Below are 18,804 nucleotides of genomic sequence, written 5' to 3' on the forward strand. Positions count from 1 at the left end.
TACCATTTCTTACATCGGACAAAGGCTTCACAAGTACAGTATTTATTACATCATACTGTAGTTGCCTAAGAAATAACTTTAATATGATCTTTAGTATTAAAATGATTTGAGAATCTGAAGCGGCAGTGTGAGTAAATTATACTGACTATGAGCTCGCAAAATTTAAACTGGCGCGAAGTGTAATACTGCAGCTTCAGTCACTAATAGTGGTAGTAATAATAATAATAATAATAATAGTAACAACAGTAATTATGAAAGTTATTGTGACATTAGTAAAAATGATGATAGAGAAAGGTATAAGAAGAATTTTTAGATGCTTTCCGATACTGTAAGTTCTGGGAAAAGGAAATTCAAGGAGATTACATCGGTTAAGAACAATGGAAAATGAGAAAGATCAGTTTGCAAAGAGGGGTGTACAAAGATAAGAAGTTCGTCTCGTTACAATGGAAATCTTATTCATGCTTTAGTAGACATGCAATTCTATCTCTCCTGAAACTGGAGATGTTACTTAGTTTTGTGATGTAGTGCGGGACGTTGTTCCAGAGTCTGGTTCCTGCTACTGGAAGAACTTCGAGAAGATGCCTCAAAGATGCAGTGGGGCAGAACTGAGTTTGCTATGATCTGATCGGGTGTTGGTGTCGCATGTTGAGGTAAGAGCTTTAAGGCTAAGGGGAGATATCAGGGACAGTGCTCACTGATAAGAGAGAAGAGAAGACAACGGACATCTCTCCGCTTATCTGCACACTGCCAGGTTAGCTGTGCATATGATTCAAATGTTCAAATGTGTGTGAAATCTTATGGAAGTTAACTGCTAAGGTCATCAGTCCCTAAAGTTACACACTACTTAACCTAAATTAACCTAAGGACAAACACACACACCCATGCCCGAGGGAGGACTCGAACCTCCGCCGGGACCAGCCGCCAGTCCATGATCGCAGCGCCTCAGACCGCTCGGCTGATTCCGTGACCTGCGCATATGATTTTAAAATGTGACCAGAGTCGAACATCACAGATACAACGAACACAGGCTCTGTGAGCTTTCCTAAGAAATGCCGTGCCGGATAACATTGCAATAATCATTAACTGGAAAAGAAAGGGTCTGTACACTTTCCTTTTTCAGGTCATGAGGGAAGAGCTTTTTATATTTTTGTACGGCATGGAGACATGCTGATGCCTCCTTGCGAATTATATAATAGCGAAAACACAAATGTAAGCATACGACAACACACTGAAATGCGTCATTGTATATTTTGGCCCATGTCAGTTTTGGCAATTAATAATGATGCATGCTTTATATAAGACGTGACTTTGATCGCTCCAGTACCGCCGGTTTCTGCTTACATGGACGAGAGGAAAGAAGTTCTCGCCTGTAACTAAATAAGGTTTCCTGCTCAGCGAGCGGCAGCACTCGTCTGGAGTTACGGGAGCCATTGCTTTCACTGGAGCGCCGCTGTTTCATTTCCCTGCCTTGCTGAGCAGCTGCGACGCTTTCATTCTGCCCTGGCAGCAACAAGCAGCACCGCCACTGCGATTCCTTTTTACTTTCTTTCGCTGAGGCGCGCCAGGTGCAGCGTATATAATCGAAGACTTTCATTAGGAGGACGAATGCGACGTCGGATTTTGCAGGCAATAACGAGAGCCGGCAGTCCAGCCGAGAGCGGATGGTGCGGGATTAGCGGGGCTGCTTGACGGGGAGGGTGTGGGGGGAGGGAGGCCCTCCGGGACGTCTAATTTATAGCGCAGAGGGCGCGGAAAACACGGCGGGCGAGCTGTTTGCCCTCATCTAGGAGCGCCCAATCATTTATTTGGTGCTGTAACTGCGCTACGTGAGCGGATTCCATTTTCCACCGCCGCCGTCCGTGATACGGCAGTATTTGGCGCGCAACAGATGCTCTTTCCAGCCGGCACGCTACGCGGCGTTTCCGCTGAGGTGGTGCATCGTCAGTAAGGGTTAGGTGTCACGTGTGCCGACGACATTAAAGTTGCGGAGCAAAAGTAGTAGCCTTGATTTCAGCCTCCCCTCACCTTTTGTATTCCTTCTCTATGGGCTTATGTTTTACTTCAGATGTATTTATTTCACTTCTAACCGCTCATCTGCTCAGTCAGGTACATTGCGACTCTTCTAACACATAAAAATTAATGTCCGTTTCCTCGCCTTCTGTGAAGTCCAACGCTATTCATCCGATTACAGTGACACGTCGATGAGTTGTTGTATGCGCCTTCGTGAATGTTGCTGTTGGGCTAAGAAACACAATCAACCATAGTGCTGAGGGAGGGAAGCAGGTGACATACAAGCTTAATATAGCTCACTAACTTTAAAGGAATTTCAATAAAAATATACACATAAAAGTCAAAACAAAATTTTTAAAACACAGCTCTCAGTAGCGAACATATTTAATTTGTGACCTAGGTCTCGGTGTCACAAGGGACACCTTCTTCGGACAAAATTAAAACTAAATGTTATAGCATAACGTACCAAAAAATACGAGAGCTGCGGTCATACCTGCCACCGTCAGATAGTCTGAATTAAAATAAAATGCAACGGGGGTACAAGCTACTAGGGGCTGCCATGTGTCCTCTGCTACAGTCAACACAAAACTGAAACATCATGTGACTTGTGTGCCACGGCAACTTCAAGACAATACCCCCAACTGGTGGCTAATTGGTAAAACAAGATATTTTGTAAACATCTCTCGTAACTGCAGAGAGGGAACTAAACAAACACCTGAACGGTGTACATGAAGTAATTACAATAGCGAGATACTGCATGATCTGTAAAATAAAACTAATGAATGACTGGCTGTAGTACAAAAATTCCAGAATAATTGCATAAAGAAGACATATACTAAATAATCCATAAAATGACATTACTGCTTACTATAATAGATACGTTAGAAAAACCAAAAAAGTTCTTTTAATTTACGTATATGAGCCGCAAAAAGTAGAAAGAAGAGGTATCTCTGAATGTGCAAGAAGTAGTTAGTACATCAAACTGTAAGATCTCATCAAACAGCGGCTTTACACCATTGAAATAACTTCTTCGGCGCAACTTCACCTGCTCGTTGAGAAAAAGTCCGTCATTCGAAAGTAAATGATTTAAAATTTCCAGCTCCTACAAGATATCAAGTTTACGCCCTATTTTTCAATATGCAAAATTTCCAATTTATCAACCCCTTAGGAGATTGCCCTGTGATTAACAGGTGATCTGCAAAAGAAGAATTAGGGGCACACGAACCGTTTTCCTTCAGAAAATGTTCTTTACAGCGAACAGAAAAGGCACGTCTTGTTTGACCAATATAATAGCCACCGCAAGTGTCACATGATATCTTGTAGACACCAGAATTCTGCAAAGGATTATGGATAACATTTTTTCTCAAGCTGCTGTTTGTATAAAAGGCAATATTAGATTTGTATTTAATCCGAAGCAACCTTTGAAAAACCTTAACATTGCGAATGTGAAATGCTGGTACATTAATAACCTGTGTAACTGCCAGAACGTTAAAAGCAAGCATCCAAACACGTATGCATTGTGTTCAACAGGTGCCGGATGTCTGTTTGTGAGACAGAGTTCCATTCCCGATGCACTTTGTCGGTCCATCCACGGACAGTTAGTGCGGTTTGTTGGTGACACTGGAGTTGCCGTGCGATGGTGTCCCAGACGTGCTCGTCTGGAGTCAGATCTGGTGATCAAGCAGGCCAAGACACGTCGACACCCTGTAGAGCATACTGGGTTACGACAGCGGGAGTCGTCCTGTTGAAATATTCCCTTGGAATGCTGTTCATGAATGGCAGCACAATAGGCGTAATCACTAGACTGCCGTTCAAATTTGCACTCAGTGCGCCTAGGATAGCGTCGTGTGTGTTTCAGCGGTCACACGTAATCATGACCAAGACCGCAACTCCACGTGTAGGTCCAATGTGTCAAGAACACAGAAAGGTTAGTTGCAGCCCCTCAACTGGCTTGCCTCTAACCAACTGATCGTCATCACCGGTACAGAGGTGGAAGCACCTTTCATCAGAAAACGCAAGAAGCCTCCTTAATGTCCTGGAATGAGCCGTCGCTTGAGACCATGTGACCGCAGCTGCCAGGAATCATGTGCAGTGACTACGTTCCTCCAAGCTCTTTCCGTAATAACGTAGAAAGAGCATCCAGATTCTCGTAGACCTCAGTCGAAATCAGTGATTTGTCGATAATGGCATCTCTGTCACCTTAAAAGAGTTCTTGAGTAACATCAACTCACCATGTCCAATCTCAAAGTCAACTAACGCTTGCAACGAGTATTTACAGGAAACCTGACTTGCCTCTCATGTGACAGGCGCGAAATATGGACAGATATCATCTTTCATGTGTACAAACATGTCTACCAGCCTTACATTATGTCACACAACTCTTCTTGCTGTTTTGTTTTTGTCAGTGTATCTGATTTCTCGCTATTCAAACAATTATATTTCTATTTTATGTATTTACAAATTCATTTGTTATGTTTGCACCGAATTTTGATACATCTTACGAGTAACTAATTCATGTAATCAGTCCATATAACAGAAACAAATCAACTTTTTCTCTTACTTTGGGGATTTAAGTGGCAATCATAAAGGGTGTTGGGATGGGTTATTTGGGGGAAGAGACCAAACTGCGAGGTCATCGGTCTCATCGAGTTAGGGAAGGACTGGGAAGGAAGTCGGCGGTGCCCTTTCAAAAGAAGCATCCCGGCATTTGCCTGGAGCTATTTTGGGAAATCACGGAAAACCTAAATTAGGATTGCCGGAGGCGGGATTGAACCGTCGTCCTCCCGAATCCGAGTCCAGTGACCTAGCCACTGCCCCACCTCGCTGGGTCATAAAGGGTGTACTCACATTAATGTGACCACCACGTGTTAGATGTCAACGTGTAACAACCACTCACAGAGAGCAGTTGGCCGCACTAACATTGGAGGGTATATAAAAATTGTGAAGATGGGGAGTTTTGGTTTTGTGGGGGTGGGGAGGGGGAGCAGTCATTGTCGTAATGCGGAAACGGGGCGAATTACCTGACGCCCGTAAGTCCACAATCATTCGCTTACAGGCCCTGGGTGGAAGCATTTCCGGAGAGGGTTTGTGAAGTGTTCCCTTGCCGCCATGGTTAAAGTATACTGTGCATAGCAAACTGATGCTATGCAACTGCGGTGTACCATAGGTCATAAATGTCAGCGGTGAACGATAGCTGTGGAGATATGTATGGTCGAATAGACGTGCGACTGTTGAGCAGCAGACAGCCGAGATGAACCTGCGACTGTAGCAGCAGTGCGGTTCCTGATTAAAAAGCGTAGAACCGCTCGGTCTCAGCTGCCGACGCTGGTCAGGACGAAGATAGATGGTACGTTGGAACATGCTGTTTATAGGAAACCTACTCACACTGACTCGTATGTGCAAGTTGATAGTTGTCACCATCCGGCTCGACACGAAGGGATACTTTATACTTTGAATCCCAGGGCTCATGTCGTCTCGGACCCTGAGTGTTTGTCAGTTGTGTTAGCTCATCTTGAGGTGACCTTTCGTCGAATGGTTATGGCGAAAGACAGAGCACACACGCATTAAGCAATCGGCTAACTTTGTACCGTTTGAGTGATGATAATACCGAGGTGACACAGACGTCTACGGCCTTTTTTGGATTATGCAGGGAGCATTTCGAACAGGTTTGGTCATGGTTTGCAGATATATGATTTGAAACATGTTTTTCTACTAGCACAGAGGATAAAGGATCTTTTAAGTTTCATAAAGAATGACTTTGGTTTGATTAAGGCGGGTGCCTACCGCATTGCTTGCAGCTGTGGCATGCCCTATATTTGTCAGACTAACAGGACTGTGGAGGACCGGTGTACTGAGCGTAAGCGGCACACGTACTACAACCCCTGAGCAGACCTCTCTTTGCAGAACATTGTCTTTGCACCACTCGTCCCATGGAATATAATAATACGGAGCTTCTAGCGTACACTTCCTGCTTTTGAGATAGGTTATTAAGGAAGCTGTTGACATTAAACTAGCTAGTGACCTTATAAATAGAGGTGGTGGTTTTTGTTTAGATTATGCATGCAATCCTGCTTTCTCCCTTGTCAAAAAACAAAGGGACTGTGTTTATGGTTCCTCACCCTTTGATTGTTAATCTCTGAGATCCGAGGTTTTAAATTCTCTTGCACAGCACTTACGTGCTTCAGTTTTGCCTTGAAAATGGCAGGGTGTGCTCCTGTCAAAATATCATTATCAATGATTTCGCCTGAAGCATTTCTATATGTTATTTGCACTCGGTGTGTCTGCCGGGAGGTGGGGAGAATGGCTCATCCGAGAGGGGCAGGATACCTTGTCTGCAGTTACTGAGGGTGCAGGGTGCAGTCACATGTAAGTTATGGCTGACGGTGGTATCAACGACCCTTGTCGCTTGAGTTCTGAGACCATCCTCAGCTGATAAATGAGGGTGGGGAAGTGGTGAAGGCTGCTGATTTGTGAGCAGGTTGCAAACGGAGCTCGCAGTTGGTCCTCAGAGCCGATTGGTTTCCTTTGGTTTGGGCCGAGTGTACGGTCATAACCAAAGGCTTCGTCGACTCTGTGACAGTCTAGTAAGCAGCCTTTCGTACCTGCGTTATGGGATGGAGAGTTGTAGGACTTTTCTCGACAGATCATGGGTCCACTACACAAAGGAAGCAGCTACTCGGATAGCGGAGTAATTGTGTGGTTTTTTAGGCTAGGTGGTAGTTTGAGATACTCTGACAAACACCTACCATGTGACATGCACAAGCAACACCAGACCAGTTTCATAGAACAGACCTTTATTGTCAGAATTTTATCAGTAAACTGTTCAAGCATTCTTAATAATGTATCCGAATTTATTATCCTGCAGGAAATTTCTTGCACTGAAATTATTCTTGGGACAGAGAGCTGGCTGAAACATCTAATTAAAGAGCATTGAGATATGTAGTGAGGCATGAAATGTATATCGGAAAAAAGGGTTAGTGAAGTCGTCTGTACGCACATAAGATTCAGATAAATCCAAATCAATTGTTAGTTATTCTTACTGACCACTCGTTTTCGCTGTGACAGTTTTACATTTGGTGCAGAAATATACAGACCATGCCACTTTAGTTGGAGGCGACTTCAACTTACCGATTGCGGACTGGGACGCCTATGGACTAATTCCATGCGGTCGGACAGTTGCAAAAGTTTTCGAATATTATTTTCAGGAGGCATCCGATGGCCTGCATGCAATGGAAACATTTTATACTGTGTGGCGGAGGAGAAGGAGATGGAGGAGATTATTGTTTAACTTCCAGTCGACAACGAGGTCAACAGAGACGGAGCACCAGCTCGGATTAGGGAGGGATGAAGAAGGAAATCGGCTGTGCCCTTTCAAAGGAACCATCCCGGCATTTGCCTGAAGAGATTTACGTAAATTTTGGGAAACGTATATCAGGATGCCCGGACGCCCGTTTGAACCATCGTCCTCCCGAGGGCGGATGAGCAGGCAGAGAGTCAAGGCACCCTCTTGCCCTTTGAATGAGAAACTGACCATAGAGGCAGAAGAATCAGCAATGATGAAGGACGTAAAATGAAATGTCGAGTGGCGAGGGCCTCCCGTCTGGTAGTCCTGATCACCTGCTGCAAGTCTTTTGAGGTGACGTCACTTTGGTAACCTGCGCGTTTATTTTCATTTCATCCATAGGACGTGCCGCCTGAAACAGAAAAAGTGTCATTATGAACTCTCCATGGCAAAAGATTCAGGACTTGTCCCCCATAAGAATCTCCGGAACTGCCAAGTGGGAGGTGACCACGAGAAAAAGACTGAATAAAAAACGAAATGATAACGTTGTACGAGTCAGTGTGTGGAAGTTTCTATGTGGTATAGAAGATAGAAAACAATAGGAAAAGGAAACTATAAGAGTGGGTCAATGAAGTGAAATGGAATGAAGACAGCGATTCCTGGTCGGACTACTATAATGTAATATCATCAGCAGCAGAAAAAGGTACAATGGGAGTATAATTCGTTATCAGTAGGAGTAGGACAGAGAAAGAGTTGCAGTCAACGGCTCAGTGATGGGGTTGCTATCATCAGAATCAATATGAAACCAGTTCTGATAACGATAGTTCAGGTATACATGCCAACATCGCAAGCCGAGGATGAATAGATAGAGAAAGAATGTGAAGATATTGGACGGATAGTTCAGTAAATAAAGGGAGATTAAAATCTAATAATCAGCGCGGACTGTAATACTGTTGTAGGGAAAGGCGTAGAAGACAAGGTTACAGGAGAGCACGGTCTGGCTACTGGGACTGAGAGAAAAGAAAGACTACTGCAGTTGTGCAACAAATTTCAGCTATAATAGTGAATACTCTGTTGAAGAACGAGACAAAGAGGAGATGTACTTGGCAAAGGCCAAGAGAAACGGAAAGAGGTCATTTGGACTTTATCAAGGTCAGGCAGAGATTCCGAAATCAGATATTGGATTATAAGGCGCGCCCAGGAGCAGATATAAGCTCAGATCACAACTTAGTAGTCATGAGAAGCAGGCTAAGAGCTTAATTAGGTAGAATCAATACCAGAAAAGTGGGATACGGAACTACTAAGGAATGAAGAGCTGTGCTGGACGTTCTCTGAAGCTACAGGTGCTGCAATAATGAATAGCACAGTTGGAAGTTCAGTTGAAGAGGAATGACCATCTCTAATAAGGCCAAAGTTGGTAACTGTGGAGAAGCAATAGGTAACATAAGATTTACTTCAGTTGATCGATGAAAGGAGTAAGTACAAAAATGTTCAGAGAAATTAAGGGATACAGAAATAGAAGTCACCTAGGGTTGAAATAAACGGAAAGTGCAGGGAAGCTACAGAGAAATGCCTGCATGAATACTATGAAGAAATTGAAAACGAAATGGTTGTTGGGAAGACTGACAGAGCATCAATAAAATTCAAAACAAACTTCAATGAAGTGAAAAGAAGGGTGATGTGAGTTAACGAGAATTTCGCTCTCATTTAAGTACCTGGACGAAAGTGTAAGGCTACAGGATTTGTGAAATGAACCCTGTTGTCCAGGACCGCGTGCCACAAAGGTCGCAGATTCACCACGAGATGGGGAAACTCACAGGCGTCTATGGTCTATTGAGGCCCAGCGCTGTAGTGTGCGAGTGAGACAGACGGGAACCTATGCCATAGGTAAACCCAGTAGAAGCCTTTTGTGGCCAAGTAGAGGTAGCAATGTTAAATATGGTGGACTTAAGATCGGCCAAAAAGGGAAACAATTATGAAAACTATTTAATTACGTAATAATCCAGGGTATCAAGCCACAGTAATTTCATTCAGCCATCCTCCATAAAATTTCATGGTGAGCCCTATAAAACTTGAATAATGATCACATCTATAACACTTTAGGTTTTACTGTTAAAGTCAAATTAACAAGTTTTCTAACAAAAGCCTGAAGGTTAAAATCTGAAGGCTTCAGTCGATCTTAACGATGAACATTCCATATAGAAACGCATCATTAAAATGGCAGATGTTGTAAATATCAACTCTGTAACTTCATTTGTATAAAAGATACAGCAAATTTAAATAACCAGTATTTTCAGTAAAAAATCAGATCATTTCCTCCACACAAAACGCATTAAACGATAACAGCATGACACCTTATTAAATCATCGTGTAATAGAATATTTGTTGTAAAGTTTAGTGCAAATATTTATCAGAAATAACATTGGTGGAAGGCTACTGGCCGTTACATTTAAAGTTAAGAAGGAAATTGTATTGGTTTTATGTAAAAGAATTAAACTTTTATTATATGATGTATATTACTGTTGCTTTCTTTAGAACGTGAAAGAGGTCAAGCTGTCATTATTTAAATATATTAAAACGTAAAATAATGTAATCTAAGATGTAGCCAATGAGGTGGACGGCTTCAGGAAACGGGACTGTGCTAGTCAGTTGAACAATATTCGGCCCGCGGGAAACGCGACCGCGGTCGGGCTGAGAGACAGTGTTGGAGCAGACGCGAAAGCAGGCATTTCTGTTCTAGACACCAAAGAGTACAGTTTCGTTCAGAATGGTTCAAATGGCTCTGCGCCCTATGGGACTTAACATCTGAGGTCATCAGTCCCCTAGAACTTAGAACTACTTAAACCTAACTAACCTAAGGACATCACACACATCCATGCCCGAGGCAGGATTGGAACCCGCGACCGTAGCGGTCGCGCGGCTCCAGACGGAAGTGCCTAGAACCGCTTGGCCACTCCGGCCTGGCCAGACAGTTCGGGTGGAGACACCAAAGGGGACAGACAGTTCGGATGCTGACGATCGGTCTTTAGGCTCATAGGAAGTGCAACGACTTAGAAAATGCTATCGCGGGACTTGGTCTCTGAGCGGTCAGCAGCAGTGCGCCTGGTGTGATCTCTAACTTTTCGCGTAGATAAATTGTATTTCGCGAAGGTATTGTGAATGATCGAAATGTGTCAAATGGATATGCGCTCGAGTGTAACAGTACCCCTAAATACGACCACTTTCGCAGCTTTTTTGCTTTCTGAATAAACATTATTCTAACCAAATCGCAACTGAGTGGCCTACATCGTGTATATTTCATTAATTTGGTTCTCCATATTACTGTTACTGTTATTACGTATTATGTTAAATTTCTGTTTCTCAAATTTCGCATCAGCCAAATTTAACCAAATGATCACAAGTGCCTAATTTATGGCGTGTAATGCTACACGTCCCGTTCCACCCCTAGACGACTTTGAGCCAAGGAATTTCGACGAAGAGGAACCGCATGACAGCTCGAACATCTTTGGGATGTTATTTCGCAGTGATAACATTAAGATTCCAATGGAAATTTCACTGATAAATGCAGAGGACAGAGGGGATAGGTTGGACAGAGCACAGTGAAGGCCTCTATGAGGGGGAAGACTTGTCTGATAACGCTCAGACAGGAAGAAAGAAGAGTCTATATATAAGAGAGAGGACCCAGTATTGGATTAAGAATTTAAAACATCTTTATAAGGCTTCAGAGTGAATAAGGCTTTAGGGATGGATACCATTCCATCAGAATATCTAAAATCACTGGGGAAAGTGGAACAAAACAATAATTCATGCTGGAATGTAGAATCTATGAGACAGGCGATATATCATCACACTTTGAGAAAACATTGTTTCCACAATTTCCAGGATTGGAAGAAACGATAAATATGAGAATTTCCGAACCATCAACTTTACAGCTCATGCAACCAAGTTGCTAACAGGAATAATATATAGAAAATGCAAATAAAAATTAAGGCTGTGTCAGATGATGACAGTTTCGCGTCAGGAAACCAGAGAGGCAATTCTGATATTGCTGATAGTAATGGAAGCAAGCGTGAAGAAAAATCAAGATACGTTCATAGGATTTGCAGACCTCGAAATAGCGTTCGACAGTGTCAGATGGTGCAATAAGTTCGAAAATCTGACACACATAGGGGTAAGCAATAGGGAAAGATGGGTAATATACAATATGTACAGGAGCCAAGAGGGGCAATAAGATTGGAAGACTAAGTACGACACGAGGAAACAACGACAGAAATGAAGGGTTGAAGTGTGGAATTAAAACTCAAAATAAATGAAAATCAACGATAAGATTCGCTAATGACATTGCTATACTGAATGAAAGTGAAGAAGAATAACAGAATTTGCTAAATGGAATGAACAGCCGAATGATTAAAAAGTATGGGTTGAGAGTAAATTGAAGAAAGACGAAAGTAACGAGAAGTAGTAGAAACGATAACAGCAAGAAACTTACCATCAAGATTGGTGATCACGAAGAACATGAAGTTAAATAATGCTGCTACCTACCCATATCGGATGGAGCAGGGAGTATATCAAAAGCATTGGCAAACAGGACATTCATGGCAAAGAGAAGTCTACTGGTAACAAACACAGTCCTTACATCTACATCTACATGATTACTCTGCAATTCACATTTAAGTGCTTGGCAGAGGGTTCATAGAACCACAATCATACTATCTCCCTACCATTCCACGCCCGAACAGCGCGCAAGAAAAACGAACACCTAAACCGTTCTGTTCGAGCTCTGCTTACTCTTATTTTATTTTTATGATCATTCCTACCTACTTAGGTTGGGCTCAACAAAATATTGTCGCATTCGGAGGAGAAAGTTGGTGACTGAAATTTCGTAAATAGATCTCGCCGCGTCGAGAAACGTCTTAGCTTTAATGACTTCCATCCCAACTCGCGTATCATATGTGCCACACTCTCTCCCCTATTACGTGATAATACAAAACGAGCAACCCTTTTTTGCACCCTTTCATTATCCTCCGTCAATCCCACATGGTAAGGATCCCACACTGCACAGCAAAATTCTAACAAAGGACGAACGAGTGTAGTGTAAGCTGTCTCTTTAGTGGACTTGTTACATCTTCTAAGTGTCCTGCCAATGAAACGCAACCTTTGGCTCGCCTTCCGCAGAATATTATGTATGTGGTCTTTGCAACTGAAGTTGTTCGTAATTTGTACACCCAGGTACTTAGTTGAAATGACAGCCTTGAGTATTGTACTATTTATCGAATTATCTAATTCCAGCAGATTTCTTTTGGAACTCATGTGGATCACCTCACATTTTTCGTTAGTTAGCGTCAACTGCCACCTGCCACACCATACAGCATTCTTTTGTAAATCGCTTTGCAACTGATGTTGATCTTCAGATGACCTTACTAGACGGTAAATTACAGCATCAGCTGCGACCCGCCTCTCGTGGTCGGGCGGTAGCATTCTCGCTTCCCACACCCGGGTTCACGGGTTCGATTCCCGGCGGGGTCAGGGATTTTCTCACTCTCGTAATGGATGTGTGTTGTGTGATGTCCTTCGGTTAGTTAGGTTTAAGCAGTTCTAAGTTCTAGGGGACTGATGATCATAGATGTTAAGTCCCATAGTGCTCAGAGCCATTTGAACCATTTTTTTCTGCGAACAACCTAAGAGAACTGCTCAAATTGTCACCCAGGTCATTTATATAGATCAGAAACAGTAGAGGTCCCATGATGCTACCCTGAGGAACACCTCGTATCAGTTTAGTTTTACTCGACGATTTGACGTCTATTACTACGAACTGCGACCTTCCTGACAGGAAATGACGAATCCAGTCGCATAACTGAGACGATACCCCATAGCTCCGCAGCTTGATTAGAAGTCGCTTGTGAGGAACGGTGTCAAAAGCTTTCCGGAAATCTAGAAATACGGAATCAACTTGAGATCCCCTGTCGATAGCGGCCATTACTTCGTGCGAATAAAGAGCTAGCTGCGTTGCACAAGAACGATGTTTCCTGAAACCATGCTGATTACGTATCAATAGATCTTTCCCTTCGAGGTGATTCATAATGTTTGAATACAGTATATGCTCCAAAACCCTATTGCAAACCGACGTCAATGATATAGGTCTGTAGTTCCATGGATACCTCCTACTACCCTTCTTAAACATTGGTGTGACCTACGCAGTTTTCCAATCTGTAGGTACAGATCTATCGGTGAGTGAGCGGTGGTATATGATTGCTAAGTAGGGAGCTATTGTATCAGCGTAATCTGGAAAGAACCTAATCGGTATACAATCTGGACCTGAAGACTTGCCTGTATCAAGCAATTTGAGTTGCTTCGTAACCCCTAAGGTATCTACTTCTAAGAAACACATGCTAGCAGCTGTTCGTGTTTCAAATTCTGGAATATTCTATTCGTCTTCGCTGGTGAAGGAATTTCGGAAAACTGCGTTCAATAACTGCGCTTTAGCGGCACAGTCGTCGGTAACAGTACCATCGGCACTGCGCAGTGAAGGAATTGACTGCGTCTTGCTGCTTGTGTACTTTACATACGACCTAAATTTCTTCGGATTTTCTACCAAATTTCGAGACAATGTTTCGTTGCGGAACCTATTAAAGGCATCTGGCATTGACGTCCGTGCCAAATTTCGCACGTCTGTAAATTTTAGCCAATCTTCGGGGTTTAGCGTTCTTTTGAACCTCGAATGCTTTTCCGTTGCCTCTGCAATAGCGTTCGGACCTGTTTTGTGTATCATTGAGGGTCAGTTCCATCTCTAACCAATTTATGAGGTATGAATCTCTCAATTGCTGTTGCTACTATATCTTTGAATTAGAGCCACATCTCGTCTACATATGCATAGTCAGTTTGGAAGGAATGGAGATTGTCTCTTAGGAAGGCTTCTTGTGACACTTTACCCGCATTTTTAAATAAAATTATTTTGCGTTTGTTTCTGGTGGATTTGGAAGAAACAGTATTGAGCCTAGCTACAACGACTTTGTGATCAATAATCCCTGTATCAGTCATGATGCTCGCTATTAGCTCTGGATTGTTTGTGACTAAGACTTCAAGTGTGTTTTCGCAACCATTTACAATTCGCGTTGGTTCGTGGACTAACTGCTCGAAATAATTTTCCGAGAAAGCATTTAGGACAATCTCGGAAAATGTTTTCTGCCTACCATCGGTTTTGAACAAGTATTTTAGCCAACATATCGAGGGAAGTTTGAAGTCCCCACCAACTGTAGTCGTATGAGTGGGGTATTTATTTGTTTCGAGACTCAAATTTTCTCTGAACTGTACAGCAACTATATCATCGGAGTATGAGGGTCGCTAGAAGGAGCAAATTATTAACTTAGTTCGGTTGTTAAGTATAACCTCCACCCATACCAATTCGCACGGAGTATCTACTTCGACTTCACTACAAGATAAACCGCTACTGACAGACGCAAACACTCTACCACCAATTCTACCTAATCTATCTTTCCTGAACACCGTCTGAGACTTCATAAAAATTTCTCCAGAACTTATTTCAGGCTTTAGCCAGCTTTCTGTACCTATAAGGATTTCAGCGTCTGTGCTTTCTATTAGCGCTTGAAGCTCAGGGACATTCCCTGCACTACTACAATTTAATTTAAGGAAGAAATTTTTCACAATATACGTTCGGAGCACATGAATGTATGGTACCAAAAATGGATTTTGGGAAAACCAGAAAAGAAGAGAATGGAGCATTTGAGATGTGGTGCTACAAAATAACATTGAAAATTATATAAGGAACAAGGGATGTCTCCATAGAATTGGCGATGAAAGTTATATGTATAAAACACTGGCAAGAAGAGGGACAGGATGATAGAGCATCTGTTAAGACCTTATGAAGCAACTTCCATGGTACTAGAGGGAGTAGTAGAGGGTAGGAAACTGCATAAGAAAGATGTAGGTGTCAAATGCTACTCTGAGGTGAATAGGTTTTCATAGACGAGAAGCCAGTGGTGGGCGTCATCAAACTAGTCAAATGACCTTATCGATAGTGTCAGTATAGAGACATGGATTTCTGATAATGGTGCAACAGCGATTATGGTTAACAATTCAATCCAGATGTCAAGGAGAGTATTTTTGTGTAACATCTGTTCCTTTGTCTGCTTTTTATAAGTTATCTATGGGTTAAACCCGAAACGCGTCATGACAGTAAGTAAACAATTTCAGTGAAAACCAGAGAGAGTCTTTAGGGAACTACGCAGCTTTTTAAAATTTGTTCAAATAATTCCGCATTCAGCTACCATGGTTACTCTATACCACAGTATCTATCCGAGAACGCGAGAAAATTCTGGTCCAACGTATAATCGTCTAGGGGGTCGAAATCTGCTGTAAGTCGCTCATTGACCAGTCTTGTGTGATAAGGGAAGACAGCAAAAGAAAAAATGAAGTTTCAAATCTCGGATTTGAAAAATCATGCACACAGAAACGTCAAGACACATATACCGTCGTTTGAACATCGTACGGACTCGTGTATGCAGCATATAAGAACAGGCCTTCCTGGCTGAAAGAGTTAAAAACAAAGAAGTATGCAATTCCGGATGGAATCCCAATTCGGTTTTAGTAAGAGCATTCTACAGAATTGGCTCCTAGATCAGATGGCATTTGTTGCAAATCTGTCTCCCAGCGCGAAGTCCCAGCAGATAGAAAAAAATCGCAGGTGACTCTTGTACATAAGAATGGTGAAAGAACGGACCCACGAGATTGCAGGTCAATATATTTAATATTGGTTTGTGTCAGAATTCGATAACATATACTCAATTCGATTACAGAAAAGTTTCTTGAGATGGAAATGGTCCTTTCCTCCTGTGAACTGTGGATGAAGGACGACTCGCATATTCCACATACCTAAATTTCCGAAAGGCGTTGGACACGATTCCACAATGTAGACTGGTTAACGAAGATACAAGCATTGAGCGTTGGTTTCCGGATATGACTGATTCGGAGTCTTTATAAAGATCAGAACCCAGTACGTCGTCCCCGATGGCAAGTGTTCATTACAGACAAGGTTATCGTCAGGACTGCCCCAGCGAAGTGTGATAGGACAGCTGTTACTGTACACAGAAATAAGTGACCTGGCAGACCTGTTGAGCAGCAGTCAGCGGATGTTATTGTGGGTGTACAAGAGAGTGCTGTCGTTGAGTGACTGTAGGATGTTACAAAATGACTTTGAGTAAATTTCTAATTGTTGAGATATACGGCAGCTCTCTCTCTAAACGCAGAAAAATGTAAATTAATGCAGATAATTAGGAAAAATTGTCTCGTAATGTTCGTATGCAGCATTAGTTCCGTCCCACTTGACACAGTCAAGTCGACTGAAAATCTAGGTGTAACGTTGCAATTCAATTTGAAATTGAACGAACATCTAAGGATTGTTTTGGGGAAGGCAAATGATCGACTTCGGTTTATTGGGAGAGATTTAGGAATCCGTGGTTCATCTGTAAAGGAGACCACATGTAGAACACTAGTGCGCTCCATTCTTGAGTACTGCTGCTGTGTTTGGGATCGACAGCAGTTCAGAAGAGGGCTGTCAGACAGGTTAGATCAAGACGCTATTAGTACAGAGATGCTTGGAGACATCAAATGAGAATCCCTGGAGAGAAGACGACGTATATTTCAAGGAAAGCTATTGAGAAAAATAGGACAACCGGAATTTGAAGCTGGCTGTAGAAAGATCCAATGGTTGTCAACTTATATTTCGCCTAAAGACCACGAACGTAAGAGAAGTTAGGTCTCGTACGGAAGAATATAGAAATCGGTAGCCTGTGCGATGAACCAGCGAAGTATACATCTCCGTGAAGTTCGGTAGGTAATCGAGGCGGTACGAGTTTTAAGTGTTACAAAAAGCGGCAGTTGTGGAGAATATTTCACACAGATATCTGACGTATTCCATGCTGGTAGACCATCTGACCAATGTTGATACCTGGGTATTGTTCTACTATATCCAACATCTGTTCGTCCAAGGTCTTTGACGGTTATCTGTTTCTGCAAAGGAGCTTGTCTCACGCAAACTTCGAAACACTGTTACACGTAGTTAATGGTTCGGTTCTTCTCTACGGAGATAATTTGCGTGGCACAGTCTTCTACCACCTGCCCACTGTCGTTCTGATGTCCATGTGTAAAGACGATGTCGGCCTTTTTCTGATTGGTATACAGAACCATCGACTCTCAACATTGCGCTACTAGTGACACAGCCGAGGTAATCGGCGTAACCGTCCCAGTATCAATGTATTAGAACACCGTCACCATTGACAACATTGCTGCCCTGATTGAGTGTGGAGTTGAAACACTAGCACAGACATAATATTTCCACTTTCCTGATGTGTTCTCAAGTTTGTTCTGAATTACTGAAGCCTTCAATTTCAAGGATCTTTTACCTCCACCTTCAAATAGATGTATCTGACTTGGCATGCATATCCAGCTGTATGTCGATGGGACTCTTTCCTCCTCTTTATCGTGTCTGGTATCGTTTCCTGTAGTTTGCCCCTATTTTTTAAAATCACCTTGAATTTTCTAACATTAGCAACAGCATTCCTAAAATCTATGTCTTCAACATCCATTACTCAGGCAGTTGTTATATTTCGCTGACATCAGCATTCCCAGATACCCCACACCCATTCCTCTGCCCCCACCAACCATGGCCATATACCCTGTGCGCTCTCTCTCTCTCTCTCTCTCTCTCTCTCTCTCTCTCTCTCTCTCTCTCTCTCTCTGTGTGAACTATGTGAGAGGTTGTCTGTGCCACTGTGCTTTGTGATATGGAGTGCTAGCTTGACGTCTCCATGCTTTGAGCAATTTTAATATTTATACATCGATTGCATTTGCACTCTGATCTGCCATTTGTGTTTTGTGGTTGAAGAAGATCATACTGCTTTCGGGCACTCTACTCTGAACTTGGGATAACAGTTAATTTCTTTTGGGCCAAAAGTATCCAAATGATGTGACGGTGCTGCAGCAGTATATACACTGTGTAACTGCATTGTATGCACAGCGTTATGATGATGCAATATAGGCATAACATCACCTTTACTCCAGCATCATGTCAAGGTCATGTTATGACATCACCATAATCTGTTGACACCCATAGTTAATTTAGTGTTCAAAAGAACCTCTGTATTTTTCAATAATGTTTTGTTGCTCTTCTTTCAAGGTCTTTGCTCTCCAATGAGGGGACGAGGTGCCATAGCAAGAAGTGCACTTGAGAAAATTGTGGGATACGATACTTTGACAGTATAAAATATGTAGGTCATAGCATGGTCTTCAAAATGTCAGTGAGTAACACCATGTCTGGAAATTTGTCTTATTGACGGTACAATAGGCAATTGGTGAGTCAAAAAATCTGAGAACTAATAAAATTTTTACATTGTATGCAATCAAACGTGGGGATTGGTAAAACTGATATGATATGGCAAGAAGCAGATGCACCAGCCTAAAAAGTTGGACACATTATGTGGATGTGTACTGGCTAGAGT

The sequence above is a fragment of the Schistocerca gregaria genome, chromosome 7 (genome assembly GCF_023897955.1).
Source record: "Schistocerca gregaria isolate iqSchGreg1 chromosome 7, iqSchGreg1.2, whole genome shotgun sequence".
In the NCBI taxonomy this organism is placed as follows: domain Eukaryota; kingdom Metazoa; phylum Arthropoda; class Insecta; order Orthoptera; family Acrididae; genus Schistocerca; species Schistocerca gregaria.